The sequence below is a fragment of the Thalassophryne amazonica genome, chromosome 16, assembly GCF_902500255.1.
Source record: "Thalassophryne amazonica chromosome 16, fThaAma1.1, whole genome shotgun sequence".
NCBI lineage: Eukaryota > Metazoa > Chordata > Actinopteri > Batrachoidiformes > Batrachoididae > Thalassophryne > Thalassophryne amazonica.
Genome location: NC_047118.1, coordinates 5639393 through 5667179, shown reverse-complemented (window position 1 = coordinate 5667179; position 27787 = coordinate 5639393). Strand labels below are relative to the sequence as shown.

Here is a 27787-nt window from a genome sequence, read left to right as displayed (position 1 = left end):
ACTAATGAGAGTAAAATTTTTCTTTTTGGGTCCAAGGGCCGCAGACAGTTTGTGAGATGACCCCCAAACTCCTCCTCCTCTCCTACTATGGTGTTGGGCCTATATATCACATACCAGGTATCATGGATCAGTTTGGATATGTCAGAATACTTGAAGAGGTCATGTTGCCTTATGCTGAAGAGGTCATGCCCTTGAAATGGGTGTTTCAACAAGACAATGACCCCAAGCACACTAGTAAATGAGCAAAATCTTGGTTCCAAACCAACAAAATTAATGCCTTGCCGATGTGAAGAAATCATGAAAAACTGTGGTTATACAAATAATACTAGTTTAGTGATTCACAGGATTGCTAAAAAAAGCAGTTTGAACATAATAGTTTTGAGTTTGTAGTGTCAACAGCAGATACTACTATTATTGTGAACACCCCCTTTTCTACTTTTTTAACTAATAGCCCAATTTCATAGCCTTAAGAGTGTGCATATCATGAATGCTTGGTCTTGTTGGATTTGTGAGAATCTACTGAATCTACTGGTACCTTGTTTCCCATGTAACAACAAATATACTCAAAACCTGGATTAATCTTTTTAGTCACATAGCACTACTATTATTAAATGGACTGCATTTGTATAGCGCTTTTCCATCTGATTCAGATACTCAAAGCGCTTTACAATTATGCCTCACATTCACCCCGATGTCAGGGTGCTACCATACAAGGTGCTCACTACACACCGGGAGCAATAGGGGATTAAAGGCCTTCCCCAAGCGCCCTTAGTGATTTTCCAGTCAGGTGGGGATTTGAACCCATGATCTTCTGGACTCAAGCCCAACACCTTAGCCACTAGACCATCACCTCCCCATACATTATTCTGAACACTACTGTATATATCACACATTGTATAAAAAAATAACTTTAGTTAACTAGAAGAGATGACTTTTTCTTTCTTTTTTTGTGGAACTTGTGGAGGCGGAGGTCAATGTGACATAACACACACATTAACGTGCTCAAGGGAGCAGAGAGGAGGACGTTTGCCATCTCAGTGTGTCTTCAGAATTCACTTGAGACTAAATTTGGAATCAGATATAAAGTATAAACTGGAGAAGGACTTTGTACTGATCACTCAGGTGTTCACAGGCAGTTTGCAACCTAATGACTGCAGTGGTAAATGAGAGCCACACAAGCCAAATTCTGCCTCAGCACAAATGCTGAGAACCTGACCATAAGAATTACTTTTGAACACCACAAGCCTCCTTCAGCAGCACCAGCTGTTTAAACTACTCAAGTCCAAGATATTCTAGAGTTTATTAATGCAGAGTAGAACCTGAAAAATGACTGACAACTGCAACCTGCAATGCAGAATTAACATTAACAAATAAAATATGAAAAAAAAACCCCAACAGAAAATGGCATAACTTACTCAGTTACATACTTATAATGGTTCTGTTCTGAGTGACGTAGATATTTTGATAAATAGTGTATCAATTACAAAATAATACCTCAAACATGCAAGTACAGCTCTTCTCAGGTGCAAAATTGTATTGTCTTTTAAGCATTAAAAGCAAAATAAATAAATAAATAAAATCATTACATAAATTAGCAAATCGTGTTCACCATCTAAATAGCAGTGTGCCAGGTGCAAGTACACGCAACTCTTTAAGGAAATGACAGATCAGTCTGTTAAACATGTTTTGTGTGTGTGTGTGTGTGTGTGTGTGTGTGTGAGTGTGTGTGTGTGTGTGTGTGTGTGTGTGTGTGTGTGTGTGTGTGTGTGTGTGTGTGTGTGTGTGTGTCTGTGTGTGCGTGTGTGGAAACATACCCATGATTAATTGACTAAATTCAACCGCTTTGCACACTGCTGTTTACTGCTTGCTCAAATTATATGCTGTGTAAATTGTGAAGCACAGTTAAAGCAGTTTTTTTTTTGTTGTTTGTTTTATGTTTTTTTTTTTTTCAGCAGAATACTTCGAGTCTTAAATATCACCTAAATGCAGCACACACAGCTGATAACAGCAAATCATTCAAAGAAACACACTGCGACGCGAGGCTTTGGCAGACTACGTTAGATGCAGCGTGTAGGAGACTTATTGATAAACAAAGACAAGAGAAGCTCACAAATGTGACAGCAAAATGGATTGCTACAGACTGCAGGCCGATTAGTGTTGTGGAAGATGTCGGTCTGAGACACATTTTGAGAATCACAACAAATGACGGCATGTATGAGATTCCCTCACAACACACCATAAAGGAGAGGACTGCAAAAGCCACAACTTTACAACATGCACCCACTGTTGCTCTCAGTGGGGACGACTGAACATCACTGGGTCATTTTACAGTGTAATTTAGCATCTATATATTTTTTTTTTCTTCTGTGTAGTGGGACACCACTTTTTTACTTTTTAAAATCCCCTTTAAAAAACTTTAACAAGTAACACAGTTGGACATGCCCCCACTTCCCACTTCCATTTGGAGTGAGTCCAAGTTTGCGGTTTCTATTTAAAATTATCATGTTCATTAGGCATGGGCGGGCTGTAGTCTGAAGATAATATCAACCAATCAAAGTGGTGTCTGTCCTTTCCTTTAAACGACACAAATCAGACACAAGGATTTCAAGCAAATTAATGGTATACTGCAAACCCGCCAGTACCAACAGCAGGCAACAGTCACCAAAGCTCCCTGAGGTGAAACACTGCAGCAGCCGTAGGAGTTCATTCTTCTTCCCTTTAATGGTTGTTTTCAATTCACTTTTACCAAATATTTTATAGCATGAAATTTTACCTGTGTCTGAGAAAAAAGGTGATGAGATAGTGAGTCAGGAAAAGCTGGCACTGAAAAATATCGATTCACAAAGGTTTGTGCCTTTTTCATTGAACATTTTTGTCTTTCACCTTTAGTCTCTCCTGCTCTGGTTTTAATAACCCTCAGAGACCTAATGTTGCTTTCATGTGACCTGGTCAACTTTCAACATATGTCTTTTTATAAAACTTTTTTCAGACAAATATTTGTCTTACATTCAAAATTCTGACATTGTTCTGAACATTTTGATATGCAAAACATGGGCATTATGCTAGAATAAAGGACCTTAAAAGGGGAATTTCTTAAGCTATAACAAAATCAAGAAAATACTGTTTGGTCTATAACGTGGAATTTTGGTATCAATGGCGGAGAAGACAGCTACAATGAACAACAAGCTCCAAGGTGCCCAGTGTGCACAGCGCCAGCACACCCACATTTCAAAGCATCTTGCATGTACAGTGAAAATGTTACACATGATTTTAAACACTCAAGTTCACTAACAACAACAACAAAAAAGATCTGCATTCATTTCCATAAAATTACAGGATGTACAGGATGAACACAGTAAAGGTTTAAGTGATATCAAGACAGACTGGATGATTAGGCTGTTTTTTTTATGTCTGAAGAGGAAATTGGTGAAAGACATAAAAGAAAGATGTAGGAAGAGGGAGAGTCGAGATGGCTGACGTTTGCAGAGGGGGAGGGTGATGCAATGCCAGTAGATGATGAATTTGCACATGCTTCAGTCAGTTGGTAATGGGAGCATGTGAGCTGTTAGAGCAAGACTCAGTGCCAAAATGTCAAACGGTCAAAGTGGGCCATGCATGAAGAACATGGCACCTGGAGCCACACTCTGACTCCACTTAGAATGATAATCATCACTGCAGTGATATTTGGCTTCTGCTGAACTCTTACACCAGCCTGTCAGTACTGATACAGCCTAAAAACGATGAATGAATATGATAAAAGTTAATGCGGATCTGCCAAAGTGACACCATGTGTTATCATGGTGTGTGCTTATCAAGTCATCAAAAGCCAGGGAAGCGAGTCAATCGGGACAGAGCCAAATAACTGATTAGACAACACTTGCAAATCAAAAAGCAGTGAAAATGTCTACTGTTTTGTGACCTGAATATATAATTGGTGCCAGGGGCGTGCTGGGAACATTTTTCAGCCCGGGAGATTCATATCCAACCGGCCCACAAACCGCCAGCGCACAGAGATAATAAGAGTTCTGCTGTGGCATTTAAATCCAGCATTTATGTGCTGATTGACTGTGAAAATTGGGTGGCTTATAATAGAAAGAAAAAGCTAGTTACAAGAATGGTATTGTTAACTCACCAGTGCACCACCTAAGGCTGGGCTTACACTGTGCGATTTTTGGCCCTTTTTCAGCTGATTTTTCACTTGTGCGAGAATTTTTTGGATCGCCCCGAGTTTCAGCTTAATCGTGCGTCCTGCGTCGTGCAGTCTACACGGAGTAACGAGCTGCGTTTAACATCTCACAATCACCTCCTGATGGGGAATCATATGGTCGGATGAAGATCAAACCTGTTTGATATTTTGGTTGGCCGTCATGACTCGTGAGGGTTCCGCGCTGTTGAAGCAGCGCTACAAGCATCTACGCGCTGATTACGTCACGCACTGTGCATGTGCAAACACCGGACAGAGCAAACAGTGATCTCACATAAAGTCTTGTGTTTTTTTTTTTTGCGTTCCCTCGCAATAACCTAATATCATATTAAAGTTCATGCCTATCAGCGCACACAGTGAGTGGAATCAGGTGGGGGGAGACTGAACATATATGCACGCGCGCGCACACACACACACACACACAGACAGACACACAACAGGATTTACGACAGATGAGGGAATAAGTTGCTGCACCTTGCACAGCTGTAAGACTCCGTATGAAATATAGTTTATTTATACAACAGTGTAAGTAGCAACACCTGTTATGAATGTTTATGTTTTCTTTTTTTACTGTTCTCTCATGAATCATGTTGTTGTCTGCTGTGTGTGTGCGCATATACGTTCAGTCTCCCCACCTGATTTCACTCACTGTACGGGCTGATAGGCATGAAATAATTTTTTTTAAAAGAAGAAACGCGACCCCGACGTGTGATTTTTGAACGTACAATGTGAGCAGTCAGATCGCATCAGAGCATCGGGCCGTACAGTGTGAGAACATGAATCGTGCGCTCGGAACCTTTAAACCCTGCTGTTTTGTCGCACAGTTTGAGCTGGAGCCAAGTACAATGATTGAAAATATCGTACAGTGTCTGCCCAGCCAAGTCAGTGAAGTCTGTAAGTAGCTGGAAGAGGTGGTACTGGACTACAAATGTTGATACAACTGACATCCTGGCATGAACAGGCATATAGCCTGTTCTGCCCGGCCCTATTTACCATTTCCCTCTTCGCTCTGTCTTCTTGAAAAAATATCTGTGAGCTGTGCACACTTGGCAGCATCTTCCTCCATAGCGTTTCTTTTTTCTTAATCTAGCTTTTTCAGCTCCACCTGGCTATTTTCTGTCCATCTTTTCACTCACGGGTCACTCCTCCTATACTTGCTAGTAGCGCAAGTCCCATCTGGGCGCATAGGGCCTGATTGGACTGAACTAACTGTAATGAATGCATAGGGGTGTTAATCGTGTAATGGTATGTCCCTACCTTAGGCTTTGGAAAAGATAACAGCATTGCAAAAGAAGCAGTCTTAAGTTATTTTCTTGTGAATTTTCATGATTGTAAAACATTTATAACAATGTCTTCTCTTTAAGATACAGCAGCCCAAGTGTCTTGCTGTGTAGCCTAACAGTTAGTGGTGGTCATATATGTATGCATATGTTAACACCCCCTCACAACGGCCCCAGGTTGGACCAGCCCACCAGGAAAACTCCCGACTCTCCCGATTACCCAGCACGCGGTAGATTGGTGCTCATATTGAGAGGATGCGCGTCTGGCAGATTGTGGAAGTCAAGTTCTCACTTTGTCTCAATAGAGACAAAACAATGGTTTCTTGCATTTGTGCAGTATTGCAAAGATTCATTCAGTACTGTCTATGGTTGATGCACAGACACTGGTGTATGTTATTGTTTCAACAAGAATTGACAACAGCACTATAATGTGTTTCTGGCTTGTCACACACTAAAATCAGAAGTCTATAATTGCTTCAGAATGGTGCTGCTCAAATTGTATCCAGGATCAGGAAATCTGACCATATTACCCTGATTCTGGCCACACTTCACAATAAATTTCTTTGACTCTTGGCTCATTGTTGGACATCTCAAGGTCAATGTTGTGATGCCTCACTATGTAATGACTCAAGGCACCTTGACACTTGCACAAATTTAATCTCCATACTGCTAAGCAATCTTGCATGCCAGTGAGTAAACACGATGTCAACTGTGTGTGGCTGTGTGTCACTGTGCAATTTTTTTTTTTGAAATGTTCAAAATTTCTGGCACACGTGTGAACTAGTCATGAATATTGCGCAACCTATTCGAAAACACGGCATATCACTGTCTGTCAATGCGTGTTATTGCACACAGTGCATCTGAACCTGAAATTAGATTCTGACGAGATGTAACTCAGAAGAAAGAATGAAAAATGAAAATGCAAGTTTTACCAATCCATTCCTATATATATATATATAAAATATTATAAATACATTTAATATCTCCACACCCTGAAGGTCAACAGCAACAAACTACCACTAAAAATGTTGGTATTTAAATGCTCTTTCACATGATATATATAATAAATGCAAATTTGGTCAACACGTCGAGGAACTGTCAAAACAGAAAGCAAAATGAAATACGGACAATTTGAGGTTGTCGTCAAGATTCATTCACATTTTTTAACAGTTTGAAAATTCTGACTAAGCGCCAGCTACAGGAACGAAGCTGGATGACGGTTAAACTATGTCAACATAAGTCCAGATTTCTTGTTTCATTTTGGCTTTGGTGTCCTTCATTAGAGTCGTGTGACCGGGGCTTAATTAGTTCATCCTTTAAACATAGTGAGTTCCAAGTTGATAGGAATTATGGCTATATTATAAAAGCAAAGTGAATACAGAGGGCCAGTCCACATATTATCAGGTGTGTCGGGTTTTTTTTTTTTTTAACAGTTCAGTGCTTTATATTTTAAAAAGGTTCTGTGTGTTTTATTGTTCACGAGTACAAATATGTGGTTCTCCATTTAGTCAATAGTATGTGTCTGCAGAGCTGGAGGCTGTTCACTTACGGCTGCACATGTACGGCTGCATTCTCAGGCCGCATGCTGCTTCTTCTACTGATGTTGATTCAGAGCATTTCTTTAGAGACTGCTCCACCTACCTGTGATTCAAGAACGTGACTTGCTATTTTCAAATTTGATTTCACTCCAAATATACTTACATAAGTAAATCAGTTAGTGTGTCTCTAGAGTCTATAAGGCTGCACTTTCAGGACCACATAGTATTGCACAAAATGTAGTACTTCAGGTCCTACCTATAACTGTAAAGGTTAAATGTACTCAAAAAGTTTTAAAACGTTAACCTTTTAAAGGTTTATTCCACCCAAAAATATTACTTATTTAAAAAAAATTAAAAAATTAAAAAATAAACAAAAAACTTTTTTCATGCATTGGGACAAAATGTGTAGCAATATAATGTTATAATCAGGGAAATTAATAATGTAATCATATGGTGTGGTCACTGTTCTCTCGATCTACAACAGGACAGTTTGAAAGTTTTGAACAAGGTGATAAAGACAACACTGGAGGCAGATCTTTAGAATTATTTTTACATTATTAAACCAAAATAAAAGCTTAAAACACACATACACACTGATCCAAAATTCCGGAAGAGCATCAAGTTATGTGGACATCACTGAAGTAGCTCCTCAGACTCATCTCAGAGCCTCCTGAGGGATGGACACAGAGATAGATATTAGCATGCAAAAACAGGCTAAGCAAGCACAGTGGAAACCAAAGTTTTGCACTTTAGGTGGCACTGTCTATAAACAATGTTCTGAATCAATGTCAGCAGAAGAAGCATGCGGCCTTAAAGTGCAGCCGTAAACAAACAGGCTCCGGCTCTGCAGAGACACCATACTCCATTTAGTGTTTTTTGTTGTTTCAAAATTTTCCATTCTCCAACTTCCCCATCAAACCGAATTGGGAGCATGCAGATGCAGACAGGCAAAAACAAACAGATGTAACTCTGAAGGTGTAACAACAATTTATGAGACAAAACACAGAGGCGTAAGAGACCCAATTCCCCAGTGTCAGCCAGTGAGCATGCTGGGTCAATTATAAATAGTACGAGCCTCTTCCACTGAGGCTACTGTTTGCAGATGTGAGCAACACATTCATGGCTGTAGGAGGAATAAACGTGACATCAGCAGCAGATACAGTATGTGTGTGTGTGTGTATTTTATATATATTATGTTGTTCAGACACATGCTTGCTTTGTCAAATCCCCAACATCCTTTGAATAATTCCAGCCTGCTATGCAGTTTTCCCTTTCAGAAGAAATGTAAAGTAGAACACAGACACAAAGAAGTCTATACTTTTCCTATCTATTCATTACAATGACAATGACATCAGTGCATTTCATGTCAAAGCTGCTGCAGTAAGTTGGAACTGATTCATACTAGGGTACATCAGCCCTTCACACTCTCAATGACTCTGCCTGAAGGAATTCTTAATTACAAACATGACATTAAAATAACAGCCAATTAAGCCTGGTGTCATCGTAATGAATTCAATTACCAATGAACACAGAGTGGAATTAACATCTTCCACACCCAGCAGTTTGCTGGGCAACTGTGTCCCTGAAGAAGGTGGAGAAACTCGATTACTCCATCAAGGAGAAGTTAATTCTTGTAAAGACATGTTATCACTTGCAGAGACAAATTACATCTCAAACTTTAACGTAATTCCTTCATGACTTTGTCGTGAGGACCAATGTAGAGCAGGTAGCTCAGTGAGATAAAGAGTTCGGCTACCAATATGTAGTCCTGGGTTTGATTCATAGTCATGTTACTCCTCTGCTTCCTTGGAGTAAACAGTACATCAGTCCACGAAGCTGGAAATGGCTTTGTATGCTGAAGTAACCTGGATCAGACTTGCACCCCTCTAGATAAGTAAAAGACTCTCAGCCACTGAGGTATCTGGGTTAAACACCAGCATCAGTGGACTACACGGCCGATACAGCGCTTACTTATCCATCATGGTTATGCTTTTGTCTTAAATATCATTAATACATCTTTCTGTCTATGAGGCCGTTCAGAATGATGTAAGCAGACACAGAACTTGCAAAATCCACAACAGGCCTGTTCAGCCTTCACTAGAAGTAAGCGACTGTCACAGCTGGAGATTGAAAGGCACCAACCCAGTGATAAGACTCAAAGCAATGTCAGTTGAAGCCATCCACCCTTGACATTTGAGCTTGATTAGATTCAGCCAACCTTCGGACCTGACTCTCAAAGCTCTCTGACAGAGTCCCAGATGAGAGGCTTGCAGAGGTTAACACAGCTCTGCTCACTACGCCCAACACCAGTGTCTTCTGCCACTGTCTCTGTTACTGCATGTGTAAAAATTAAAAGCACCTGCTTGCAGCAGAATGCATAAAAAACAAAAAGGGTTGTGTGTTTGCGTGGGACAGCTGACATTTGCTGTTTCGTGTGTGTATGTATTTTGGGTCAAGAATGAATGGCGCCAAAACAGAATGTTGATAGGACGATTATTTTAGGAGAAACTACGGCTATTAGCTAACTTTGCTAATTACATTCTGGACTAACACGCCATTCTAGCAGGGGGTGATAAATCATCTTTATGTTAAAAGCATGAGCATGAGATTTTATTTACTAAATTCACTGTAAGTACATAATATAATTGTTAATACGTAAAAATACATGGATGACACAAGAAAGTAAAAATACTTATTTCCATTGTTGAGCATTTAAAAATCTAATTACCAAATAGAAGTAATAATAAAATATTTTAATAATAATCATACTGTGCATATGATAACAAGAACCTAAATAATTTATAAATACACTAAGACAGAAAATTAAGAAAAAAATTACATAATTAACAGAAAATAAAAGGGTTGAGTTCTTCTAAAAATTGTTGAGGTCTAAGGTTCTAAAATCATTCTGGACTCACAACCCATTCCAACTCATTATACAAGCTTTGCTTAATTATTACCATTGAAAAATGTCAGCTACCTATTTTAAAAATATTACCCAATCTACAGCCCGTGGATCCCCACAGGCAACACACTCGTGAATGTTTGAGTGCATTGCTAAGAATATTTGCAGGACACAAAGCAGAATGTTTGAGTGCATTGCTAAGAATATTTGCAGGACACAAAGCAGAAGGTTTGAACATATCACACCCATTTTGGCATCTTTACACTGGCTTTCTGTCTCTGTGAGAGCAGATTTTAAGGTTTTATTATTGACTTATAAAGCCGTTCATGGACTGGCGCTGTCTTATCTGGCTGATCTGGTGAAACCCTATGTGCCGACCCGGGTTTTGCGGTCACAGGATGCGGGACTACTCTGCGTTCCAAGGGTGAAGAAGAAGACAGTGGGTCTAAGAGCTTTTGTTATTGTGCACCTGCTCTGTGGCATGGTCTTCCTGCAACCATGAGGCAGTCGGAGTCCGTGAACATTTTTAAGTCAAGACTTAAAACCTATTTTTATTCTCTTTCTTATGAATAGCTTTTATTTTTTATCTGTTTTATTATTTTGCTTGTTTTTAATTATTATTTGATTTTTTTTACTTATTTATTATAAATTTTATTTATATTTTTATATTGTTATGTGTGAGGCACCTTGAGGTGGCTTTCGTTGTGATTTGGCACGTTATAAGTTGATTAAATTGAACTGAATTGCATGAGTCAAAAGAGGTGCCACAGTATTCAACAAGGTATCAGCCTCATTGTGTGTGTGTGTGTGTGTGTGTGTGTGTGTGTGTGTGTGTGTGTGTGTGTGTGTGTGTGTGTGTGTGTGTGTGTGTGTGTGTGTGTGTGTGTGTGTGTGTGTGTGTGTGTGTGTGTGTGTGAGAGTGTATGACTCAGTGAGTGTGTCTGAGAGAGAGAGTGAGTATATGTGAGAGAGAGTGAGTAAGCAAGGCTACTGTATTTGGCTTCAAATACTAGCCCTGTAGCAAAACTCACTTCATAAAAGAGTGAAGGTGCACCCTCTTAAAAATCAATATTACCAGCCACCATTGGTAGAAACATTGATAAAAGGCTGGCAAACTTAGACAATATGTCTAAAATAAAACATAAAATCACAGAAAATCTCCAAAAGTATGACATATGCAGTAAAAACTGGAGGAATAAAAAAACATAGCTGCAGAGAAAATTTATTCACTTAACTTACCTTTATACAGAACATCCAAAGCATAAATGATTGTCTGTGTGGCTGCAAAACATGGTTATAATCATCACTCTATGTGCCGAGTGCACGAGTGTGAAATGAGAAAAGACCTACAAGCGATTTGTACTGAAGCAACTCAACAGTCTCCATCTGGAGGTGCAGTGGTATTCACTGATGGGTTTGCACACTTCCTTTCCACTCTGTTATTAATGTCATGTAACATGTTCAGAGAATGAGACAGAGTGCATGGCGGCTTGTTGGGCTGGCGCTTATCCCTGAATATGACAACATGCAGGGGATTATATTTTAAGTATCCCGTTGGATGGGATTCAAGGTACTGGCCTCATAAAAAGACATAGTAAGTCCTAAACAGGCCCTGAGGCACACCAGTCTGGCACTTATGCCTGGATATTGTGCGGAGAATGTGCGGCTCCCCTTTGGATGGGACACCAGTCCATCACTACTCACCTTTGGCTGGGGATGTAACCTACACTGGACTAGCGTCCCACCCAGGTGGAATCACACACTCTCATCTGCTTCATGCTAAAGTATCTGGGGATATCCGGGCTTCGCATTACCACAATTCTACCTTAATGTTCCCGTAATGCACTCTGATTTTTGGGCGAAAATCGCCATGTGACAGTTTGCAGTAAAGACGAGAGCACTGGCGAGCACAGAAAGTGTCAGGTTTTTGAGTGATTCACCAAAGTTATGTGGTCTGAAAAGAAGGAAAGTGATTAAATGGATTGCATTTATACAGTGCTTTTCCATCTGAATCAGAAAGTCAAAGGGCTTTACAATGATGCCTAGCATTCACCCATTCACAAATACAGCGATGTCAGGGTCTTACCATGCAAAGCACTCTCACTACACACTGGGAGCACCTTGGGGATTAAGGACCCTTGGTGATTTTCCAGTCTGATGGGGGTTGGAATCAAGGATCCTGTGGTTCTCAACACAGGACGTGTTTTGTGGTTCTCACCTCCTCATTCATACAGGTTCACATTGGTAGTGTCATGCCCAGCATGGGTCTAGGTCTTAGTCCTTATTTTGCTTCCCCTTTTGGCTCACCTCTGGCCCCAGCTTTGATGTATTAGTTATTATTTTCATCATGAGTTACTCTGTCATGTTTTTCTTATCACTTGTCCAGTTCTGTTCTAGTTCTGTTGAGCCACTTGTTGTGTTTTCATTGTTTATCATTTAGCTTTCTTCTGTATGTTGGCTGTTGTTTTCTGTTGTACTTTTATATTGGGTTTTGTATTCTGTTTATTAGTCTGTTCCTGTTTAATTTTGCTTTTGTATTGATTCCCTGATCAGTTCTAGTTGCTTTTGTTCTCATGCTCATGTTTGATTTCAGCTCTTGTTTTTGAAGTTCCACATTTGGTGTTAGTTTATTCCTCACACCCAGCTTATTATGTTCACATCACAGCACCTGCCACGTCTTTGTTTCCCACCTTGTTTATGACTGCTTTGTGTTTTCCTTCACTCCCACTCTTGCTCCAGCTCACGTCTTTGTCTCTTACTTCACTCCACTCTGTGCTTTCTTTCCTTCACTATCTTGTGCTCTGCACAACCTTTGGCTCCCCCGGTCACGCCCCCTTCCAGAGACTTCCACGCACCTGCTTCACATCACCCTAATTTGTTTGCTCCTTATTTAAACCATCACAGTCTCATCAAAGATATTGGTAGTTCATCTCTTGGGGTTTCGGTGGTTCAAATCTCATTCTGGATATTGGTAGTTCATCTCTTGGGGTTTTGGTGGTTCAAATCTCATTCTGGATATTGGTAGTTCATCTCTTGGGGTTTTGGTGGTTCAAATCTCATTCTGGATATTGGTAGTTCATCTCTTGGGGTTTTGGTGGTTCAAATCTCATTCTGGATATTGGTAGTTCATCTCGGGGTTTTGATGGTTCAAGTCTCATTCTGGATGTTGGTAGTTCATCTCTTGGGGTTTCGGTGGTTCAAATCTCATTCTGGATATTGGTAGTTCATCTCTTGGGGTTTTGGTGGTTCAAATCTCATTCTGGATATTGGTAGTTCATCTCTTGGGGTTTTGGTGGTTCAAATCTCATTCTGGATCTTGGTAGTTCATCTCTTGGGGTTTTGGTGGTTCAAATCTCATTCTGGAAATTGGTAGTTCATCTCTTGGAGTTTTGGTGGTTCAGATCTCATTCTGGATATTGGTAGTTCATCTCTTGGAGTTTTGGTGGTTCAGATCTCATTCTGGATCTTGGTAGTTCATCTCTTGGAGTTTCGGTGGTTCAAATCTCATTCTGGATCTTGGTAGTTCATCTCCTGGGGTTTCGGTGGTTCAAATCTCATTCTGGAAATTGGTAGTTCATCTCTTGGAGTTTTGGTGGTTCAGATCTCATTCTGGATATTGGTAGTTCATCTCTTGGGGTTTCGGTGGTTCAAGTCTCATTCTGGATATTGGTAGTTCATCTCTTGGGGTTTCAGTGGTTCAAATCTCATTCTGGATATTGGTAGTTCATCTCTTGGGGTTTTGGGGTTTCAAGTCTCATTCTGGATCTTGGTAGTTCATCTCTTGGGGTTTCGGTGGTTCAGATCTCATTCTGGATCTTGGTAGTTCATATCTTGGGGTTTTGGTGGTTCAGATCTCATTCTGGATCTTGGTAGTTCATCTCTTTGAGTTTTGGTGGTTCAGATCTCATTCTGGATCTTGGTAGTTCATCTCTTGGGGTTTTGGTGGTTCAAATCTCATTCTGGAAATTGGTAGTTCATCTCTTGGAGTTTTGGTGGTTCAGATCTCATTCTGGATATTGGTAGTTCATCTCTTGGAGTTTTGGTGGTTCAGATCTCATTCTGGATCTTGGTAGTTCATCTCTTGGAGTTTCGGTGGTTCAAATCTCATTCTGGATCTTGGTAGTTCATCTCCTGGGGTTTTGGTGGTTCAAATCTCATTCTGGAAATTGGTAGTTCATCTCTTGGAGTTTTGGTGGTTCAGATCTCATTCTGGATATTGGTAGTTCATCTCTTGGGGTTTTGGTGGTTCAAATCTCATTCTGGATATTGGTAGTTCATCTCTTGGGGTTTCGGTGGTTCAAGTCTCATTCTGGATATTGGTAGTTCATCTCTTGGGGTTTTGGTGGTTCAAATCTCATTCTGGATCTTGGTAGTTCATCTCTTTGGGTTTCGGTGTTTCAAGTCTCATTCTGGATCTTGGTAGTTCATCTCTTGGGGTTTCGGTGGTTCAAGTCTCATTCTGGATATTGGTAGTTCATCTCTTGGGGTTTTGGTGGTTCAAATCTCATTCTGGATATTGGTAGTTCATCTCTTGGGGTTTTGGTGGCTCAAATCTCATTCTGGATATTGGTAGTTCATCTCTTTGGGTTTTGGTGTTTCAAGTCTCATTCTGGATCTTGGTAGTTCATCTCTTGGGGTTTCGGTGGTTCAAATCTCATTCTGGATCTTGGTAGTTCATCTCTTGGAGTTTTGGTGGTTCAGATCTCATTCTGGATCTTGGTAGTTCATCTCTTGGAGTTTTGGTGGTTCAGATCTCATTCTGGATCTTGGTAGTTCATCTCTTGGAGTTTTGGTGGTTCAAATCTCATTCTGGATCTTGGTAGTTCATCTCTTGGAGTATTGGTGGTTCAAATTTCATTCTGGATCTTGGTAGTTCATCTCCTGGGGTTTTGGTGGTTCAAATCTCATTCTGGAAATTGGTAATCCATCTCCTGGGTCTTTTGGTGGTGGCTTTGCTCACTTCCTTTTTACTGTGCCATATAACTCAATGCAGTATGGCAGGAGGAGAAGACAGACCAAATGAAATAGAGAGAAACTGTGGAAGAAGAAACCCGAGGGAAAACAACATTCATCCTCCGAGGGATTGCTGCTGTATATTTTGGAATTATGGGTTATTTGGTGTCATCACTTGTTATTTTTCTGAAGCCACTTGGTGTGACCAAGTTGAAATGAGCTTGACTCATCCTCACCCTGATTAAAATTCCTCACCATGCATCTGTTTGCTCAATGCCTTTCAGCAAGGCAAACAGAGGGGCACCATGGGAATGGAAGTATTTGTGGCTTTCCAGAGCTGTAGGTGACTGGAGCTGTGAGAAGGAGATTAAAGGAAAACATGGAAATGCAAGGAATTCCACTCCTCAGCAACACTGGCGTGAAATCCCCACAAGGTATCTGTCCAGGAGAGAAGAGTGAGCCAAAGTCCCCCGTGCCACCCTTCTCTGCTTCATGAATGATGAAGAAGGGAGTAGCGGGAGGATAAAGACGAGCTCTGGCGTAAATTGGAAGATAAATGTTAAGACAGACACCTCACAGGAAGTTATGACAAAGTAAATTTAATCCTCACTCGTACAGATGGAATTACTAATGGAGCTCAGTAAAAACATGTGTACGTGACCACAGCTATGCATTTAATGTTAGCAACGGCGCCTGTCCAGGTCAGGTCAGGAGAACGCGCCACATCCACCACACAAAGAAAGCATGAGATTAAATTTGCACTACCTCTGTGAGTGCACAGTGGAACTTTCACCAGTGCATAAATTATATTTTGAAAAGAAAATAGTCATCTGTCTCAAGAGAAATATGTCCTGTGTATGCATAATTTAGCCTGCTCACTCTCTCACCTTGGCAAAGCACTACGTTGTTCCACAGAACCAGCCAATTACAGACGTAAAGGAAGCAATGTGATTGCCTGTTGTGTATCCAGTCAGTTATCAGGCAACATCAAGAGGAAACTGAAGCATATTCAGAGGTATTATTACCCGAGGCCACGTCCATCCCTTCAACTGCCTGTGCTCACCAAAGGTCCAGTCCTATTACTGCCAGGGTCTTCAAATTCACAGGGAACATTTATGGGACACAGACCTTGGACAAGTTCAAAGATGACTAACCTAGACCAATTCTAATGGGTGAAAAGATCACATTATTTCTACACACGCTTTCATTGATTACATGCTCATCCGTTAGAGGGCATTGCTCATCCGTTAGAGGGCATTGCATTATATTTATTATTAATTATTACTATTATTATTATGATTGTTTTTGTTGTTGTTGTGATTATTATTGTTACAGCTCCCTATAAGAACATTTCTGGTGTTTTCCCATGATTTTAAAAGTATTTTCCATTACCATATTTTCAGTAGTATAAGTTGCATCTGTTTAGCAATGCTTCCAGAAGATGAAAAACCCATATCTAAGTGGTACTGGAGTATAAGTCACACTGGAGTCACACCTTTTTTTCAATATTATCAGCTCTTTAACTTGGAATTTTTGTGACAACGTGAGTTGAACTCAATAAAATATTTTGCATATTTTAGTGATTTCATGTGTTATTGTCCTGTCCCAGTGTCTTGGTGCTTTTGCTTTCAGTATTAGCATTATTTGCATCTATTACTGTCAATCATTATAACATGGACTTTACTTCCCAACAACATCCCTTGTTTGAGGAAAAAGTTCTGTTACCAGATTGGACACAAAACAGCTAATCGGACTGCTTTGTCCAGGTCTGTGATTGTCTGGTTTGCTGGCACACTGTAACACTGTATCAAATTCAGTGAACCTGCAGGCAGATTTGAGAAAACACAAACCAGATATGTTGAGAGAGCAGTGCAACTGCCTCTTCTTGCACAGAGCAGAGGTTGAGCAAGTGTGCAGACAGAGTTGATAATGCACAGGACATAATTCTTTTTGCCCAGATTAACATTATTTCTTCATACATAATTTACACCTTTTGCAAAAGTGCAACTGTGTGCTCACAAAGGTGGAACAAATATAACCACATATATATGCACCCTAGGTCCTGTTTTGCTTCCATCGAAACAGACAACTGATCCCTCTCCATTTCTCAAAATTAGCCATCTACTTGCACCAGGGAGAAGAAAAATGGGCAAGTCCTTACCATTATTCAGTTGCTGGATTTAAATAATGATGTACCTGCATGCTGGATCATGCCAAGAGAAGCATGCTAGATGGGCAAAATGTTGTAGCTGATGTTTACTCTTGATGCAAGGGACATTCCTCATCTGACTGTTCCTAAGGCTAGTACCTCACTGGGCTGTGACTGGTGGAGAGTAGGTGGAGACACAAAATCGTGTGAGGAATCTCACTGAATTGGTCCTCCCAATACATGTGCGCATGGTGGCTGACTGTCTGCTTAATACTGTCCAGAATTGTGGCAAAAATACAGCCAGAAATCCCGAGCAGTCCGAAGCATACCGTGTGAGAGCCTCTGACATGGAACACAGCCACACGGCACTCTCACAGATGAAATGATGACATGTTTGCACACACAGTGCTCATGACAGATGTGGACTATGATACTGTTATTGTGTGAAAGAGGCTGTGACTTTAGACAGTAAAAGCACTGTAAATAATAAAAATAAAATACATAATTATTTATAATTAAGAAAACAAGAAGAAAAGTGTGAACAACCACTCACAGACTTACAGAATGATGTCCAGGAGCTGCATCTCTCAACTTCCACTGATGTCATCACAGATAATAAAAATAAAAACAATACATCCAGATCGCTTCATCCACATTCTTCACCTAGATGTAGCCTGCTGTCCCTGCGTGTATGCAGCCAGGATTAGACTTATTTCCACTCCTCAGAAAAATATATGAATAAATAGAAGAAAACACAGTAAATCCGGGTCATGCAGCTCCTCCGTGGCTGGAGAGCATGCGTCCAGCATGCATGCACAGCTGGACTGTGCGATCACACCTGGGACACGCATAAAATTTAGTTCAATTACATGGCATGGCTCCTCTGAGCCAGGACAGGATGTACGGACACCGTGATCCTTTGGAAGTGCATCAATAAAAATAAAATAAAAAAAAAGCCAGAACACTGGTATCGTCCTCATTCCCCATACAAGTGATGTCCAGTATGACGCACATACATGCATGATGGATGTGAGCCTTAAACATATTTCCATTGTGGTCCTTAATAAAAATTAAATAAAAGAATGAAGCCGGAGTGCTGACATTGTCCTCATTCTGTGAACAGGTGAATTCCATGCTGTCCATGTATGCAAGGCAGGTGGCTGCTAGCCAGCAGCATTAAATTCAATTTCCACCTCTGTCCTCAGAAAAATAAATAAAGAGGTACAGGTGTAGCCTGCTGTCCCTGCATGTATGCCGCCAGCATTAGACTATTTCCACTCCTCAGAAAAATATATGAATAAATAGAGGAGAAAAAGAGGTAAACACAATGAATCTGGTTCGTGTGGCTTGTCCATGGCAGGACAGGATGTGTCAAACCCACTCATGGGCTTGCACTGCCAGTGTGTACCGACCAGGGCCACAAAATGTAATTTACACTTTTGTCCTCAGGAAAATAAATAAATAAATAAATAAATAAAAAAGAGGTAAACGCAATGAATCCAATTTGTGCAGCTTGTCCCTGTCCAGACAGGATGCATCCAGGCCACTCACAGGCTTGCACAGAGGATGTGCACTAACCAGGAGCATTCAACTTCATTTCCACTTCTGTCCTCAAAAAAATTACTAAATAAAAAGAGGTACTCATAATGAACCCGGTTTGTGCAGCTCGTCCCAGACAGGACGCATCCAGGCTGCTGCGACACATCCACAACCGGTGGTTGCCAGTACATCTGCAGAGCTGGGTGGATTTCAATTTTCAATTTCAATTTATTTTCATTTATATAGCACCAAATCACAACAAAGTTGCTTCAAGGCACTTCACACAAGTAAGATCTAACCTTAGTAACCCCCAGAGCAAGCACACACACATAAGGAAAAACTCCCTCTGATGATTGAGGAAGAAACCTCAAGCAGACCAGACTCAAAGGGGTGAACCTCTGCTTGGGCCATGCTACCGACACAATTTACAAAACAATTCACAAAAGAAATAAACAGGAAATTTTGCCAGTACACAGGAGGGTTACGGAAACCCTCCTGGATGGATGGAGGCTGTTGGACTCATTCAGCCACTTCCAGAAAAGGAAAATAAAAGGAAAAGTGTGTCAACGCCAACAAGTTGTCGCACAAGCTGTGCACATTCTGAGTCACAGAGACTATGTGGAGAGGGGTACAAGGTGCACACTTGATAAATTGGTGAGGGAGTTTATTGCGTGAATTTTTTGGTCTGTTCAAAAACAAAGTGGCCTGTAATGTTGCCCCACGACTGAGGCGAGGGGATGGTAAATGGCAGGAAACCTCATGCAGCACGTTGGCATAGTGGCTAGCACTGTTACCTCACAGCAAGAAGGTCATGGGATCATTTCCCACCTGTGGCCTTTCTATGTGGAGTTTGCATGTTCTCCCCTTGTTTGTGTGGCTTTCCTCCGGGTGCTCCGGTTTCTTCCCACATTTAAAGACATGCAGGTTAGATGAATTGGAAACTTTATAATTGCCCAGGTCTCCCTTGCAAAAGAGATCTTGATCTCAATGAGACTTACCTGGTTCAATAAAGGTTAACTATTTTTTTTTAATCCCAAACTGCATGAATTTTCTTGCAGATGCTGTTAGGCATTCTGTCGCAGCCCAGTGAAATACTAGTAGCTGTTCATTTGACACAAAGTAATTTCAGCAGTGCACAAGGATGCTCCAAAGTACATAAGATGCTTTGTCATCACCTCAGGACACTAGTTAGCAACAAAGCCTTACAACCATAAATTAAGACAAGAGGCACGAAGACCCGAACGAGTTGGATCTTTATTCTACTGCGTAGGCATCAGCATCGCTATACACCTCTGTCCAGGGACCCCATGACTCCATAAACTCTTCCCAGCCATCGCTTGACTTAAATGAGTGACGATGCAGGGACTTGAACTTACCTGCCAAGATAAATGAAGCGCTTGAGAGGCCAGTACTCCGTTAAATGTGGTATGTTGTCTCCTGGGTCTGTTCATCAAGGACTGTTTTCAGCAAACTCACAAGGCCTTAGAGACAGACTTGTGAATGAAATGCAGCGGCAACACTCCACCATTTGCCAACAGCAAGATGCAAGACCCGCCACTCAACTGCCTGCTGACAAAGAGAGTCAGAGCTTCGTTGTTGTGCAGGTATTTGGTTCCAAAACAGCTCTGTACCGTAACCAAAAACAGGCTGTCAGACTGTCGATGCTTTTAGAGGCTTCTCAAAGTGACAATAAGCTTCCCAAAGCTGGGGATAACCACAATTACATCATGGAACCATTTTGCAAACAAACCCACAGCGAATAGATGAAGATGTAAATAACATTCAAACAATCTAAACTGATATCATTACCTCAGAGTACAATATTAATATTCACCATAACACAGGAAAATGTCTGTGCAACGTCGTCCCTGTTAGACTCACCGGTTGGTAGCAGAAAAGGATGTTCCTCCTGACATCAGCGGCAACATGACCGCAACCATTTTGAAAGACATACAGACATGTTAATATAATGTAAACATAACCCACAAGGATTATTTCCGCCTACTGCATAACTCAAACAAGACGATTGCAAACACTGCTTTCACATGTTGGTGACGTGCAGTGAGACGATTATCACCTCTGAGTCTGCGGTGTGAAGTTTCCATGGACAGTACATGAGGTATGCACATATGATGCATGCTGTTTCAGATAGACATTGAAGGACCTCATGATGCAGATGGACAATTGAAACGCAGGACTTTTTGAAAGGTAAATTAGAGCTGCTTGTGTGTCTTTAAATGATCTGCAATCTGTCTAAAAGAACAAAAATTAATAATAATAATTTGATGGCAGCACCACCTTGTTGACTGCACAGTGAATGGATGTAAGGACTTATTTCAGCTAATTGGTGTTTTGTCATTTCTCGTAACAATCCCTCAGCATTCAAGCCCCGTTAGCCGTCTCATGTTCAGGGTTCCCGTTGGGCACTCATGGTTGCCATAGCAGCTACTGGACACACAAGGTCTCCACGATATGTCACCCCAACAAGTCTCGTCCTTGGTTTGTTATCCAGGTGCAGTGGTCAGCACAGTTCCGCTAATCCGCCAACCGCTAATTATCGAAGATAATGTTTTCATTATCGAATAAGCTTTTCAGATAACTTCAAAAACCATCATCGGACCAATTATCTTCCGATAAGTTTTGGTCCGATAATTTTTAGACCGCTAACATTTTTGCAGACATAAGAGGTCTATTAGAAAAGTATCCTATCTTTTTATTTTTTTTAAAAAAACTATATGGATTTGAATCATGTGTGATTACATCAGCCAAGCTTGAACCCTCGTGGGCATGCGAGAGTTTTTTCACGCCTGTCGGTGACGTCATTCGCCTGAGAGCACGCCTTGTGGGAGGAGTGGTCCAGCCCCCTCGTCGGAATTCCTTTGTCTGAGAAGTTGCTGAGAGACTGGCGCTGTGCTTCATCAAAATTTTTTCCAAAACTGTGAGGCACATCCGAGTGGACACCATTCGACAAATTAAGCTGGTTTTCAGTGAAAATTTTAACGGCTGATGAGAGATTTTGGATGGTTTCTATCGCTGTAAGGACTTCCCTCACAGTTTTGGAAAAAATTTTGATGAAGCACAGCGCCAGTCTCTCAGCAACTTCTCAGACAATGAAAATCCGACGAGGGGGCTGGGACCACTCCTCCCACAAGGTGTGCTCACAGGCGAATGACGTCACCGACAGGCGTGGAAGAACTCACGCATGTGCACAATGGTTCAAGCTTGGGTGACGTAAAAACATATGAATCAAGGCATAGGCGAACTGGTAATAAAAAAGAAAAAAACTAATTTCTTTTGACCCCATAGTAATACACTGACAATAGCACCCAAGTCATCCAGAGGCCTAGAGTTTTAAATTATGGTAAGAATTTTAACCAAACTAATTTCGGACAAGTTATTTAAATTAACATCACATCTGAAGTTTTATAAAGTGAAAATATCAGATATATGTTTAGGTTTAAAGTAATGCAGTATTTTTGAAGGTTTTAGTATGGACATGGTGTGTGCGTAGTGCATTATGGGTAAAAGTTCACGACAGGAGAAATGCATTTGAGACGCTCTGATCAGGCTCCACATGGACAATAGCATTAAACTCTTTGTAAATTGTGCCTAAAACTCTCGTGAATATATTTTTTGGGTTTATAGACATTGTTATTGTGTTTGTTTTATGTAAAAATCCCGAGGTGGTTAGAAAGCTCCTCGGTGGCAAGGCTCCTGGGGTGGATGAAATCCGTCCTGAGTACCTTAAGTCTCTGGATGTTGTGGGGCTGTCTTGGCTGACACGCCTCTGCAACATCACGTGGTGATTGGGGACAGTGCCTCTGGATTGGCAGACCAGGGTGGTGGTCCCTCTGTTTAAGAAGGGGGACCGGAGGGTGTGTTCCAACTATAGGGGGATCACACTCCTCAGCCTCCCCGGTAAGGTCTATTCCAGAGTACTGGAGAGGAGAATTCAACTGATGGTCGAACCTCGGATTCAGGAGGAGCAGTGTGGTTTTCGTCCTGGTCGCGGCACACTGGACCAGCTCTACACGCTCCATCGGGTGCTCGAGGGTTCATGGGAGTTCGCCCAACCAGTCCACATGTGTTTTGTGGATCTGGAGAAGGCGTTCGACCGTGTCCCTCAGGGCACCCTGTGGGGAGTGCTCCGGGAGTACGGGGTCCGGGGTCCTTTGCTAAGGGCTATCCGGTCCCTGTACGACTGCAGCAGGAGCTTGGTTCGCTTTGCCGATAGTAAGTCAAACCTGTTTCCAGTGCATGTTGGCCTCCGCCAGGGCTGCCCTTTGTCACCGGTTCTGTTCATTATTTTTATGGACAGAATTTCTAGGCGCAGCCAGGGTGTAGAGGGTCTCTGGTTTGGGAACCACAGAATCTCATCTCTGCTGTTTGTGGACGATGTGGTTCTGTTGGCTTCGTCAAATCAGGACCTTCAGCGTGCACTGGGGCGGTTTGCAGCCGAGTGTGAAGCGTCCGGGATGAAAATCAGCACCTCCAAATCTGAGGCCATGGTTCTCAAACCGAAAAAAGGTGCTTTGTCCTCTTCAGGTAGGTGGAGTGTCCTTGCCTCAAGTGGAGGAGTTTAAGTATCTTGGGGTCTTGTTCACGAGTGAGGGACGGATGGAGCGTGAGATTGACAGACAGATCGGTGCAGCATCTGCAGTGATGCAGTCGCTGTATCGGACCGTCGTGGTGAAGAGAGAGCTGAGTAGGGGGGAAAAGCTCTCGATTTACCGATCGATCTACGTTCCGATCCTCACCTACGGTCATGAGATTTGCATCATGACCGAAAGAACGAGATTGCCAGTACAAGCGGCCAAGATGAGTTTCCTCCGCAGGGTGGCTGGGTGCTCCCTTAGAGATAGGGCGAGGAGCTCGGTCACTCGGGAGGAGCTCGGAGTCGAGCCGCTGCTCCTCCACGTCGAAAGGAGTCAGTTGAGGTGGCTCGGGCATCTTTTCCGGATGCCCCCTGGACGCCTCGCTGGAGAGGTGTTCTGGGCACGTCCCACTGGGAGGAGGCCCCGGGGAAGACCCAGGACATGCTGGAGGGACTACATCTCTCGGCTGGCTTGGGAATGCCTTGGGGTTCCCCCGGAGGAGCTGGGGGAGGTGTGTGTGGATCGGGAGGTCTGGGTGGCTTTGCTTGAGCTGCTGCCCCCGCGAACCGACTCTGGATAAATCAGAAGAAAATGGATGGATGGATGGATGGATGGATGGATGGATCATCACAATTGTCAGGGTGTCCTTTAGATTGTCGGAAGGGGAAGATCAGGTCCGATATCGGCCTAATTATCTTGCCATGTAAACCAGGCTTGATGTTATGACGCCTCACGGAGCCACTGACTGAGCTGTTATAACACCTCACCGAACATGTTTTCACTATTGTTTGATTTCTTTGTGCGAGTGACATCGTTATTCAAGCATTCAAAAGGCGATTCCTATCACCACACAACTCCAACACACAAGAAAATATTTTGACAGTTCTTGTTATTGAAAGAAACCTTGTCTTCCTAACCAGATAGAGTTGTGATGTTGTCATGCGTGTGCGCTTAGGCGCTGTCTAGCGGGATCTTGAAAATGTCTTTTTTTTAATACAAATGAAAAAAATGACATATTTTACAAATGCACATTTATTTGTAAACACCAGCACTACATGGATTCACTTGTGTTTTTACATAAAATGAAAGAATCAACCAATCAGTATGAGCAAAGGCTTAGTTACCCATAATCCCCTTTGGGGATCTGTGTGTTAATGTTCAAATCTTCAGAATTAGTGCATTATTTTAAAATGAACAGATATGCGTTATATATCACTCTGTACATTTTAAGAGGTTACATTAATGTAGTTATTTTATCCGGAATAATTTTATTTTTAAAGCAAAACCATAATTCAAACCTACTTTCAATTTTAAGACCTCTGCCTCATCACCATGCCTCATGAGGCAGAGGCTGTGTTTAAACTCAAAATCAGTTTCTTAGTAGCTGAGAGCGTATGGGAGGCAAAATTTTAAGTTATCGGTTATCTGTAGCTTCCGATAAGTTTTTAGGCAGTTTATCGGTTTAGCATTAAAAAAGATAACTTTTCAGTTAGCTGTTTACCAGTTATCAAAGCTAACTTTTTGGTTAGCTGTGCCCACCACTGCCCAGGTGTTATGATGTGGATGAGGGGTTGGATTTTGACATCCAGTTTTGTCATTACCCACAATGCAACATGTCGCTTTGCAACAGTGCATATGCAGAAACCCAATGGAAGGGTTTCATTTTGTGTTTCTCTCTATGTGGATTAACATGTTTGATATAAGATTTGAGATGATTTTATTTATTTATAATTGTGTTTTACAACCCACCTGCAGGACCTTCCTGGCCTAAAGTTTGTGAATCACTGTTTTATTCCATTTCTGTGGTCAAGAAGACCGATGTGTCTTCACATTATGCAAATATATGCAGGTTATATGGAAATTATGCTCTCTACTGCCCTGCCCCTCAAGCTCCCCCAAATCCACTCCACGCTAAAACAGTGAGACAGCTGAAACTGAAGCTTGACAAACCTGAAAATAAATGAGTCATTAAAAGTCAGCATAAATATGCAGTATAAAAAGAAAAACACTATGAGCAAAAAAACAAACAAAACAAAACAAAGAACAAACAAACAAAAAAACTAACATTATTAAGAAAAACCTGAAGATTGTGATTGTAAAATACATCAGAATTTGTAGAAATATGCCAAAAAGAAATATATACAGTATTTTATGGTTACATAGATGCATGAATGTTTTTATACCAGTTTTGCATTTTAGTTCAGGATTTGTCATTCAGTGCCAAATCACTTTCAATTAGCTGTCACTCATCTGACCCATGAATGATTAATGATGCATAAAACAAATCATACATATCTGATTAAATGGATTTGCTCACTTGCTGTCATGGAGGTTCTTTTTTTTTTGTTTTTAATGTCACCAAGTGTGACACAAATGCAGCTTTCCTACCAAAAACAAAGCTGCATCCTGTTTGGAAAGCAAGATTTAAATGAGGGACAGTAACTGCTCGTAGAATATAAGTGAGTGCAATGCCAGAACACACAACTCAGCTGGTATGAATTCAATACTCTTAACTGGATGGAAAAAAGCGCTATATAAAATGCAGTCCATTTAAGTCATTTCAATGCAGGAGTTATTACGGTTCTCATCATCCCATTAGAGAAATAAATTGTCACATTTCCATTTTAAATTGTGAAGTAGGAAATGGAAATGAAATCAAATTAAGTTCAGTGTTATCATAGCATTACTTTTTATTAAGTTCATATCAATGCAGAATTTGTCAGTTATTTCTCAGACCAGACTGGTTTCAAAATGTGAAATTATGATTTCTAATGTAATTCAACATTAACAGTCTAATCTCAGTTTAATTTTAGTAGTATCTCTTATGTGTTATAATTTTCCTAGTGTGTTTGTTGCTATTTCATGGTTTTCTTGCTTTATATTCTCTCCAGGTTCTCTGTTAATTCACTCCCACAATAGATTCCCTACGGTGACCTTATTCTGACATCTCTTCTGTGGTGACTGTGTTTTACTTTCAGTTACGGGTTTTCCATTTAACATGTCTCAACACTTCTGTGGGTGATTGTTTTCCCAGATTCAGATTGCCACATTGTCTAGGTTAATTCCTGCTGTTTGATGTTGTATTTCAAGTTTTTTTTTTGTTTTTGTTTTTGTTTTAATCAAATGTTTGGCTGTGTTTTAGACCCACACTGCTACTTCATGTTTCCTGAGTTTTGCCTGTAGTTTTTTTTTTTTTTTTTTTGACTCACCTGTTGTGATTGAATTCTGTGAATTGACTCTGTTTGTGTTTTGGATAACTCTTTAAATGCTCCTTCTGAACACTGTTGCCTTTTGCACTGATCTCCCATGTTCCTTCATAAATGTAAGCAACGACATCTCATGTCTGCTACCCATAGACGTCCAAACATCTCATGAGACAATGGGGCGTTTGCACCCTTCAGTATTCTTTTCGTGATGGACAGCTTTGTCTGTGACTGCACAAACTGATGGGAGAGTGGCTAAATATATTGCACAAGGTGCAAAAGCTTCCTGCCGCTTGAACTGTGCCTTTTTGGTGCCCTCCTTGATTGACGTCCTCCAGCTGCCATCATTGTTGGCTACGTCTTCCCAAGTAAGTGTGTTTATGCCAGTCTTGTTGAGGTTCCTTTTGCAGACATCTTTGAAACACAGTTTTGGGCTACCCTGTGGTCTTGTGCCACTGATGTGCTTCCTGTCCACCATGTCTTTTGGGATGCAGCCATCATCCATGCGATGTAGGTGGCTGAGCCAGTGCAGATATCATGTGCTGTGCAGACGTCTTCTACCCAGAGAACTGTTTACTATTTGTTGCTGTAAATAAATGCTTTTATGTACCAATGTTGTGGTTGTCTGCATTGTGGTTCCCTATCAAAGCCAGTTGACCTAAATGCAGTTATTAAAGCACTTTTTACAAAGACTTCACCCATATTAAAACATTAGGTGACATCCACAGACATCCTCTTGAGTATTTCCCATAAATGTGTTCTTGAGAAAGGCCTTAGGAAAACTCAAAATCAGATTAATGACTTGTCCTTAAATCCAAGAACTATTTGCACTTGTGTTCTTGTAATGATGAATTGTCCTCATTAATTGAACGTGAACAAATTGCTTCCAAATTAACATCCCTTTTCCACAGGACACCGTTCTATTGTGATCCCCCATAATTGAGAAAAAGTGCAAAAACAGGATGGAATGGCTTAGTCCACCATGCCTCATATCAGCCTGGCTTCTAAAGTGTAACTCTGTCAACTGGCTTATAAAATACATACCTGTGAACTTGCTCTAAATTGAAATCTGCGCCTGGCTGCATTCTCAGGAAAAAACACAAGAAATGTTGCTTTTGCTTCAATTTTTTATCCCGATGGAGCACAATTAAATAAATTTCAAGCTATACTCACTAGAACTACCCTGTGTAAAAATGTTACTCTTATGACTATGAACAATCAGAAGTGACTGTGTAATGATGCCAATTTGTGGAATTGCGATGAAATTTTTGAACAGCCTGAAAATTTCACCCTAATTTCAAAAGTAGTACCAATAACGGTTATAAGTACTGCATATACCCAGTTTGTTCAAGATTGAGAGAAGATACTGTGATGCTTCAAAACACGCTGTTTGGGTTGAAATGGGAAGGAAGGGCGCTGTG

General features: G+C 41.1%; 1 protein-coding gene and 1 long non-coding RNA gene across 2 annotated transcripts in view; both read right to left on the bottom strand.

Annotated features, from left to right (window-relative positions):
* asic2 (acid-sensing (proton-gated) ion channel 2) overlaps nucleotides 1-27787 on the bottom strand; it is a 1153097-nt gene that overhangs the window by 862753 nt on the left and 262557 nt on the right. The gene's annotated exons all lie outside the window — the stretch shown is intronic.
* On the bottom strand, nucleotides 1043-17236 carry LOC117527344. Its single transcript, XR_004565504.1, has 3 exons — nucleotides 17157-17236; nucleotides 4468-4473; nucleotides 1043-1055 (listed from the first exon to the last, which is right to left on the bottom strand). It is a non-coding gene; the product is annotated as an uncharacterized LOC117527344 (long non-coding RNA).